The sequence below is a fragment of the Helianthus annuus genome, unplaced genomic scaffold (genome assembly GCF_002127325.2).
Source record: "Helianthus annuus cultivar XRQ/B unplaced genomic scaffold, HanXRQr2.0-SUNRISE HanXRQChr00c226, whole genome shotgun sequence".
NCBI lineage: Eukaryota > Viridiplantae > Streptophyta > Magnoliopsida > Asterales > Asteraceae > Helianthus > Helianthus annuus.
In genome coordinates this window covers 1-8,397 of record NW_023395742.1, presented here as the reverse complement: position 1 = coordinate 8,397, position 8,397 = coordinate 1, and the positions used below count along the sequence as shown (strand labels likewise).

The 8,397-nt window shown below is 40.1% G+C and overlaps 1 long non-coding RNA gene across 1 annotated transcript; it reads right to left on the bottom strand.

Moving 5' to 3' along the window:
• Positions 1–6,122: 6,122 nt before the first annotated feature.
• LOC110906104 lies at positions 6,123–7,943 on the bottom strand. The gene is made up of 4 exons (XR_002573664.2): positions 7,898–7,943; positions 7,622–7,709; positions 7,327–7,510; positions 6,123–7,255 (listed from the first exon to the last, which is right to left on the bottom strand). It is a non-coding gene; the product is annotated as an uncharacterized LOC110906104 (long non-coding RNA).
• Between the last annotated feature and the right edge of the window lie 454 nt (positions 7,944–8,397).

Sequence of the window (8,397 nt, the reverse complement as noted above, 5' to 3'; positions counted from 1 at the left end):
GTGGGATAATAAGAAGAAAGAGATTGGAAACGAAGCGGCTAAGGCCATGACGTGGGAGGAGTTTAAGACGCCGTTTCTTAAACACCATAGCCCCAAAGCGGTTATAAACAAGATCAAGGAAGAGTTCATGCAACTCAGACACAAGGGTGAATCCATAGACAAGATCACGGGGGTGTTTATGGACAAAATGAAGTTCTGTGACGATCTGATCACGAACGAAGAACAAAAAGTCTATTACTACCATAACATGCTGAGCGCTGAATATAGGGAGTTCATAACCCCTTCAAAGTATGAGACCCTTACCGAGATTGTCAATGCTGCTCGGGAAATGGAGATTGAGTTGAAGAAGAGTATAGAGCGGGGTGAACGAAGGGCACAGGATATAAATCCAAGCCCTACCAAGAAAGCAAGAACGAATGAAACGTCAAAGAAATCAGACGCAAAGAGCGGTACGCCAAGTTGCAAAATCTGCGGCAAGAATCACAAAGGTGAATGTCGCTTCAAGGATAAGCCATGTCCTATATGTCGAAAAACGGGACATATGGCTATATCATGCCCGGAAAAAGTGACCGTTTGTTATAACTGTTACCGAACGGGTCACAAAAGATCAGAGTGCCCAGAATTGGCGGGAAAGAAAGAAGGGCAAGACTCAAAAGGTGAAGCCGCAAAAGCCAAAGCAAGATCCTTTCAATTGACCGCTGCTGAAGCAAAGGTCGAACCTGACGTGGTCTCAGGTATATTCACTATAAATTCAATTCCCGCACGTGTGTTATTTGATACTGGTGCGAATAAATCCTTTGTTTCATATGGGTTTATTCGACACCCCTCATTTGTTCTAACAAAATTACCTATGCCTTTAGAGGTAGAGATAGGTAATAATAAAAGCTTTATTGTCTGTGATGTATGTAAAAACCGCACGATGAATATTGATGACGAGGAATATGCAATAGACTTGATCCCGATGTCGATGGGAGAATTCCAAGTGGTAGTGGGAATGGATTGGCTATCCCGTTACCACGCAAAAGTGGTTTGTTTCCGAAAGGAAATAAAACTAACTTCTCCTAGCGGAAAGCAAGTTACAATATATGGAGAAAAGGGAGGTAACCCGGTGATATGCTCAATGCTAGAAGCTCGCAAACTCATGAAACACGGATGCAAGGCCTTTATGGTATATGCGAGCGAAACGGAAAAGGAACTCCTCAAAATTGGGGATGTACCAGTCGTGCGAGATTATGAAGACGTGTTTCCGGAAGAACTACCGGGGATACCGCCAGAACGGGAGGTAGAGTTCGGAATCGAGTTGATTCCGGGCACGAAACCCGTGGCCAAGGCGCCATACCGACTTGCACCGTCGGAGTTACAAGAATTGATGTCTCAAATTCAGGAATTTCTTGACAAGGGATTTATCCGACCGAGTGTGTCTCCGTGGGGCGCACCAGTCTTATTCGTGAAAAAGAAAGATGGCAGTATGCGCATGTGTATCGATTACCGGGAGTTAAACAAACTCACGGTGAAGAATCGATACCCACTTCCAAGAATTGACGATTTATTCGACCAACTGCAAGGAGCAAGTTGGTTTTCCAAAATTGATCTCCGATCCGGTTATCACCAATTGAAAGTCAAGGAGGAGGACGTACCCAAAACGGCTTTCCGTACGAGGTACGGGCATTATGAATTCCTCGTAATGCCTTTCGGATTGACCAATGCGCCCGCGGCTTTCATGGACCTCATGAACCGGGTTTGCAAACCCATGCTAGATAAGTCGGTAATTGTATTTATCGACGACATTCTGGTATATTCAAAGAGTGAAGCCGAGCACGTGTGTCATTTGCGGGAAATATTAGACACACTTAGACGAGAGAAGCTGTATGCAAAATTCACGAAGTGTGCTTTCTGGTTACGGGAAGTACAGTTTCTTGGGCATCTTATTAGTGCTGATGGAGTACTAGTAGATCCGTCAAAGATAGAAGCTGTGACAAAATGGAGCCCTCCAAGAAATCCCTCGGAAATCCGAAGCTTTTTAGAGCTTGCGGAATATTATCGGAGATTCATACAGGATTTCTCCAAAATTGCCTTACCCTTGACCAAATTAACTCGTAAGGAGGAAAAGTTTGTGTGGGGCATTAAGCAAGAGGAAGCTTTCCAAACACTCAAGGAAAAGTTGACCCACGCTCCGGTACTGACCTTACCGGAAGGGACTGAAGACATGGTGGTTTACTCGGACGCTTCTCAATTGGGGCTCGGATGCGTGTTAATGCAACGAGGCAAGGTTATCGCCTACGCCTCGAGACAATTGAAGATTCATGAAAATAAATATCCGGTTCACGACTTAGAATTGGCGGCGGTGGTGTTTGCCTTAAAGATATGGAGACATTACTTGTACGGAGTAAAGTTTACAATCTTTACCGACCATAAAAGCTTGAAATATATCTTCGACCAGAAGGAATTAAACATGCGGCAAAGGCGGTGGTTAGAAACCGTCAAGGACTATGACTGCGAAATACATTACCACCCCGGTAAGGCCAATGTAGTTGCCGATGCGCTGAGTCGCAAAACAGATTATGCCCCGATACGGGTACGATCAATGCAACTGGTTGTGACTTCAAGTTTACTAGAACGAATTCGAGAAGCACAAGATGAAGCTGTAAAGGCGGAAAACTGGAAAAAGGAAAGAATTATTGGTCAAGTTAAAGACCTTGAAGTGGGCAGTCACGGCCTAAGAACTCGTTTTAATAGAATCTGGGTTCCTAACACATGTGGTGTTAAGAAGCTTCTGCTTGATGAAGCTCATAAATCCCGTTATTCCATTCACCCGGGGGCGACCAAAATGTATCATGATTTGAAGCAAAACTATTGGTGGCCCGGAATGAAGCGATACACTGTGAAATACGTGGAAAAATGCTTGACATGCCTACAAGTCAAGGCGGAACACCAAAAGCCGTATGGTAAACTCCAACCGTTAGAAATTCCGGTTTGGAAATGGGAGCAAATCACGATGGACCTATTGACTAAACTACCTAAAACAAGTCGTGGTTTTGATGCTATTTGGGTGGTCGTGGATAGGTTAACTAAAAGCGCCCACTTTATTCCGATTCGTGAAACTTATACATCTGAGAAAATGTCGGAGGTATACACCAATGAAATCATAGCAAGGCATGGGGTACCGATATCCATTGTATCAGACAGAGATACTCGGTTTACCTCGAAATTCTGGCGTGAATTCCAAGAACAGATGGGAACTAAATTGTTCCTTAGCACTGCTTATCATCCACAAACGGATGGGCAGAGCGAAAGAACAATACAAACATTGGGTGATATGCTACGGGCTTGCATTATTGACTTTGGGGGTAGTTGGGATGTCCATTTACCCTTGGTCGAATTCGCATATAATAATAGCTATCACGCGAGCATTAAAATGGCCCCGTATGAGCTATTATATGGCAGAAAGTGTCGGACTCCGGTATGTTGGGGAGAGGTGGGCCCTCGAGGGCTAGCACCAACTGATGTAATCCGAGCTACAAATGCGAAAATTGACATAGTTCGGACACATTTGAAAGCGGCTCAAGACCGACAAAAGGCATACGCAGACAAAAGAAATAGGCCAATCGAGTTTCAGGTTGGCGAGATGGTCATGCTAAAGGTTTCCCCATGGAAGGGTATTATCAGATTCAGAAAAAGGGGGAAGTTAAGCCCGAGATTCATTGGGCCATTTAGAATCATTGAACGAGTTGGTAAGGTAGCTTATCGACTTGAATTACCCGAAGAGTTGAGTGGGATTCATAACACATTTCACGTATCACATCTCCGGAAATGTTTGGCCGACGAGACCGCTCATGTCCACTACGATGATATAGAGGTGGATAACAGTCTCAACTATGCAGTGAAACCGATTGCGATTTTAGATCGTAAAGAGAAAAGCTTGAGGAACAAAGTGATAAATCAAGTCAAGGTTAAGTGGGACCACAGAAAGGGGCCAGACACTACTTGGGAACCCGAAGAGGAGATGCGGCGTCTCTACCCTACATTATTTGGTACGTAATTCGGTTTCAGGGACGAAACCCTTTTTAAGGGGGGTGGACTTGTAACACCCCAAAAACATAAACCCGTATATTATAAAGTTCAAAGAATAGATAAACAAGAGTTTACCAACTAGGAATTTAACCTAGTTAAATTCCAAGTCTTGAATTAATGCATGTTATGGTTAAATAATTAAAATTAAAGAAAAATCATAGTAAAGGGACTAAACTTGTCAAAACCCAAAGTTGTATTACTAATAGTAACAAAACTTAAACCAAACCTCCCAAAATTGGGAGTCTGGTCGATCAAGAAACAAGCAGGGGGCGACATCCCCATATCCAAACCCTAACTCAAGCTAAATCTCTTCAATTGAAGCCCTAAATCAGTTCCAAATCGAGCTCTAATCACATATTAGTAAACACCTCATTGTGAGGATCAAAAGGTATGTGAAATTCAGTGATTTTGTTACATCACAAATTCTAGGTTAATTGTGAAACATGAGAAATTTAGTTTGATTGTTGATGCATGATGGTAAATTAGTTAGAATAATGATGATATACTGTCTAGGAGTAAAACCTAGACAACTACATGTGAATTTATGCCCAAATTCAGGAAATTTCATGAATCCATGGAAGCTAGGTTTTGGGTTTTATAAGATGATAATGAACACTAGGATTTGAATGATAATTCTAGTATAAACTTCATTATAGGAAGTAATTCCTGTGAAATTGATGCTAAGATGTGTGCAAGGTTTACTAATTAAAGTGAAATTTAAGGTTTAATTGCAAGTCACGAACTTGGAAATGATGGTAGGAAAATCCGACCCGTTAGGTGTTTGTTGAAATGCCTAAGTGAGGGTTTTTATGCTAAATTTGATGAAAACGCAGAATTTGACCATGTCTTATAAATGATGTGATTATGGTCGTAAAAAGAATTCTAAACAAGTTAAAAACTGAATTTATTAGGCAAAGAGTCCGGATCATCAAGCGGACAAGCCGGAGAGAATCCACGGGGAAAAGGCGCGCTTTAAAGGTACGAAATTTATTGTTTCGTTACATTATACCTTAATGTTAGTTTTATGTAGTCAATTTTGAAACACGACGACCAATATTTACCAATACGTCACGAATATGATTAGTGTCTTAAACAAGTAAATGGGTCAAAACAAGTGAAAATGCATGAAATCTTACATATCCGAAATGGTGTGTAAGTTTAACACCCAAACGGGTCAAACAAGTTATGGTAATAAGCACGAAGCATGACATTATTACATAATGCGTGAATTACATGATAAGTATGCCGTGTAACAAACACCATACCCAAATTAAGAAATCTTGTTCTTAATATAGGAGCTAAGGTGCATATCCGATGCATGAAAATAGTATAAACAATCAAATATTATGTCTTGTAATCTAGTGTGTAAGTTGATTTCGTAAGCATGCCCGCTCAAGAATAGTTGAGTAATGTTATAAACAAAACAAGTATGAAGTACTAGCCCAGCCGCGCAGCAATTTATGCGAATTTGTGCTGTTTCGACTCATAGCGAATCAGCAAGAAAACTGCATTATAAACAAGAGAGTGATGTGCAGAGTCTACCGTAAATTACGGTAGTACCGTAATTTACGGTGGCCTGAAATTCTTTACGGTGAGTCTCTACTGTGTTACGGTAGACCCCAAGTGACCAGAAGCCACCGTAATTTACGGTGACACCGTAAATTACGGTGGAGCCCTGTTTGACAAAAGTTGTTTTGATCATTTTCTCGAATCTGTGTTCGAACCTGATTCGAATACGTAATTTCCAAGAGTGTTAGTACTAATGCTTGTTTTAAATGTTAGTTCTCAGGTACCAAGAAAAAGGATGAAGATCAAGCAAGCGAGTCGAACCGAACACACACATTTTTAGAACGCTTCCGCATCCAAACTTTGTGTTAGAAAGTATGTAATTAATGGTAGTTACTGTCTTGAATGTGGTTTGTAACAACAATACACGAAGGTTGTGTTAATTTTGGGTTTAAACTATGAAAGTTTTTGTAAAGTCGTCATTTTGGCGTTAAATGCAAGGTTTTTAGGTTATTAAATTTGGTAATATAAGCTGGGTCTTACAAAAAAGTATTTACCAATAAGAAATTTGGGTTATATTTTTATATAGTGGGTCAAATGAGATTAAAAAAACTTAAAAGGTCAAATGGGTCAAAGGTCGGTGACAGTTTTATAATGCACACATCGCATCAAGAGGTTAAATTTATGTACCGGGTAAAGAGATGTCCGTCAAATGAGTTAAAGATGCCACAAAAAAACTATTAAAAAATTAGATGAAATAAAACTTCATTAGCATAACAAAAACTAAAAAAAAATTAACTCTTATTTACCTCAACCAACTCATTCAAGTAGTACTATCAAAAGATATCGAAAATTCTATGTCTCCTAAGTTGAGCTCTAAATAATTTTATAATGATATTTATATCAAAGCTTCTCAAATAAAGGTGCGCCTGAGGCACAAGGTCTTGCGCTTCAGGCTACATAAGGCGAGTGTTGTAAATAAAGCGCAGGTGAGGCGCAACTTTTAGGCAAAAAATTATCATAAGACACAGTTGAGGGGCGCGCCTCATGTTATATACTTTGTTAAAGTAGTTATGAAGACCCATTTTTCAGTTAACAATGAAGAAAACATTGAATGGGGTGTATGATCAAAATATCTTCAATGAAAATCCAAGCAGGTTTGGGTCAAATGGGAAAATTCAACATGGTTCGAGTTGGGATGACCTGTAAACACTATTATGAGTGTTCATAAACCGCCAAAACCGGCCAAACAGCCAAGACCGAAGAACGTCGGCCGGTTAGGCCACTGTTAAATATATATTTTGTGGACATTGTTTGGTTTTAACAGTTTGACGATTTGGTTTACGCTTTGGAGCTTGGAACTGGCCGTGTAAACTGAACCGACCATTTAGCATTTATGATTAATATTTTTTTCATCTTTTATTATATTCATGATCAATGCTTAACATTTTTTAAAGTTAAATCCAAGATTATGCTAATTTTTTTACTAAAACTGCTAAACCATCAAAACTAAACTGTAAAACCATATAAACCAGCCAGTCCTGCCAACCTAACCAACCCGGCTGGTTAGGTTCTCCTTTTTTCCAATCCTTAGTTCGTGACATACCTTTAAGAGATCGAGCGTTGCTCGAGCAGAAACCACATTTACAGCTTGTCCTTTCTGTTTTTGTGCATCCATCTAGTGTCATATTATTACATAACAATTAAAAAAAATACTTGAAAAACCATCGAAAAATGTTGATAACCGACCTTTCACCTGCGCCTCCCGGGTTTTAAAAGTTTTCATCCAGTTCTTTAAGTCCCGAGTCATCTTCTCCAAGTTGCTTTACAAGTACTTCATATGTCCCTGACCCACGCCCACTAATTGCGTTGGGCCTTCTGCACCCTGACTCGTTCACGGCCAACTCTTTGTTGTTGTTGTGATAGTTGTTGACTACACCACGATGTCCTGGTGTAATCAAAGTTGAGAATGTATATTATTATAAAGTATATGAGCAGCAAAGGATAGCACAATATACTTAGGTTTACAAGAAAGCTAACTTACCTGAAGTAAAAGCATTCCAAATAAGCGAAATGGTTTTTTTATCTTGAGAAAGGAACAGTGTCTATGATGGTAATCGTATAACCGCACACTACATGTTACAACAATGTCACCTTAAAACATAAAGTTCATTCGGATAAAGTTATATGCGATACTACAAACAAACTTAGGGGGCGCTTTGTTCCCAACAATGTCGTACTACAAACATTATATGAATCAAACATCCCCTTAGAAGTAAATGCCTAAGGAGAAGCTTAGTTTGGGTTCTAGATGGCTTACAAGCTTCTTCTCTAGCATTTTTCCAAGAAATCCATGTTGATGCTGTTGGGGCTGGATTTTACTATAAATGATCCTTATACGTGATCCTGACCAGTGATCCTTGTTTCTTTGGCAGATAGTGATCCTCAGCCAGACTTCAGGATCAGGATCATGGGACGATATGGTGATCCTTACACTAACGGTCACTTCAACTTGTTACAAAATTGTTTTGCAGGAACACCTAGCAGGATATGCCCTACACATCATGATCCAGGGACGCGTTTTCACAGATATGGCAAGAGCTAAATTGGAGATAGACGTTGTACCGGATATGGAAACTTAGCTTGATTAATGGGCAGCAATTTAGGCTAGATTATCTTTATTTCTAAAGGGGTAATGAGCTGATTAGTGGTCTATCTACCTAAAATAAGTTACCTACACATGTATAAATACCCATCTTCCTCATTCGGAAGAACACACAACATATGACACAACTCTCAAACACTTAGACACTCAGTGAT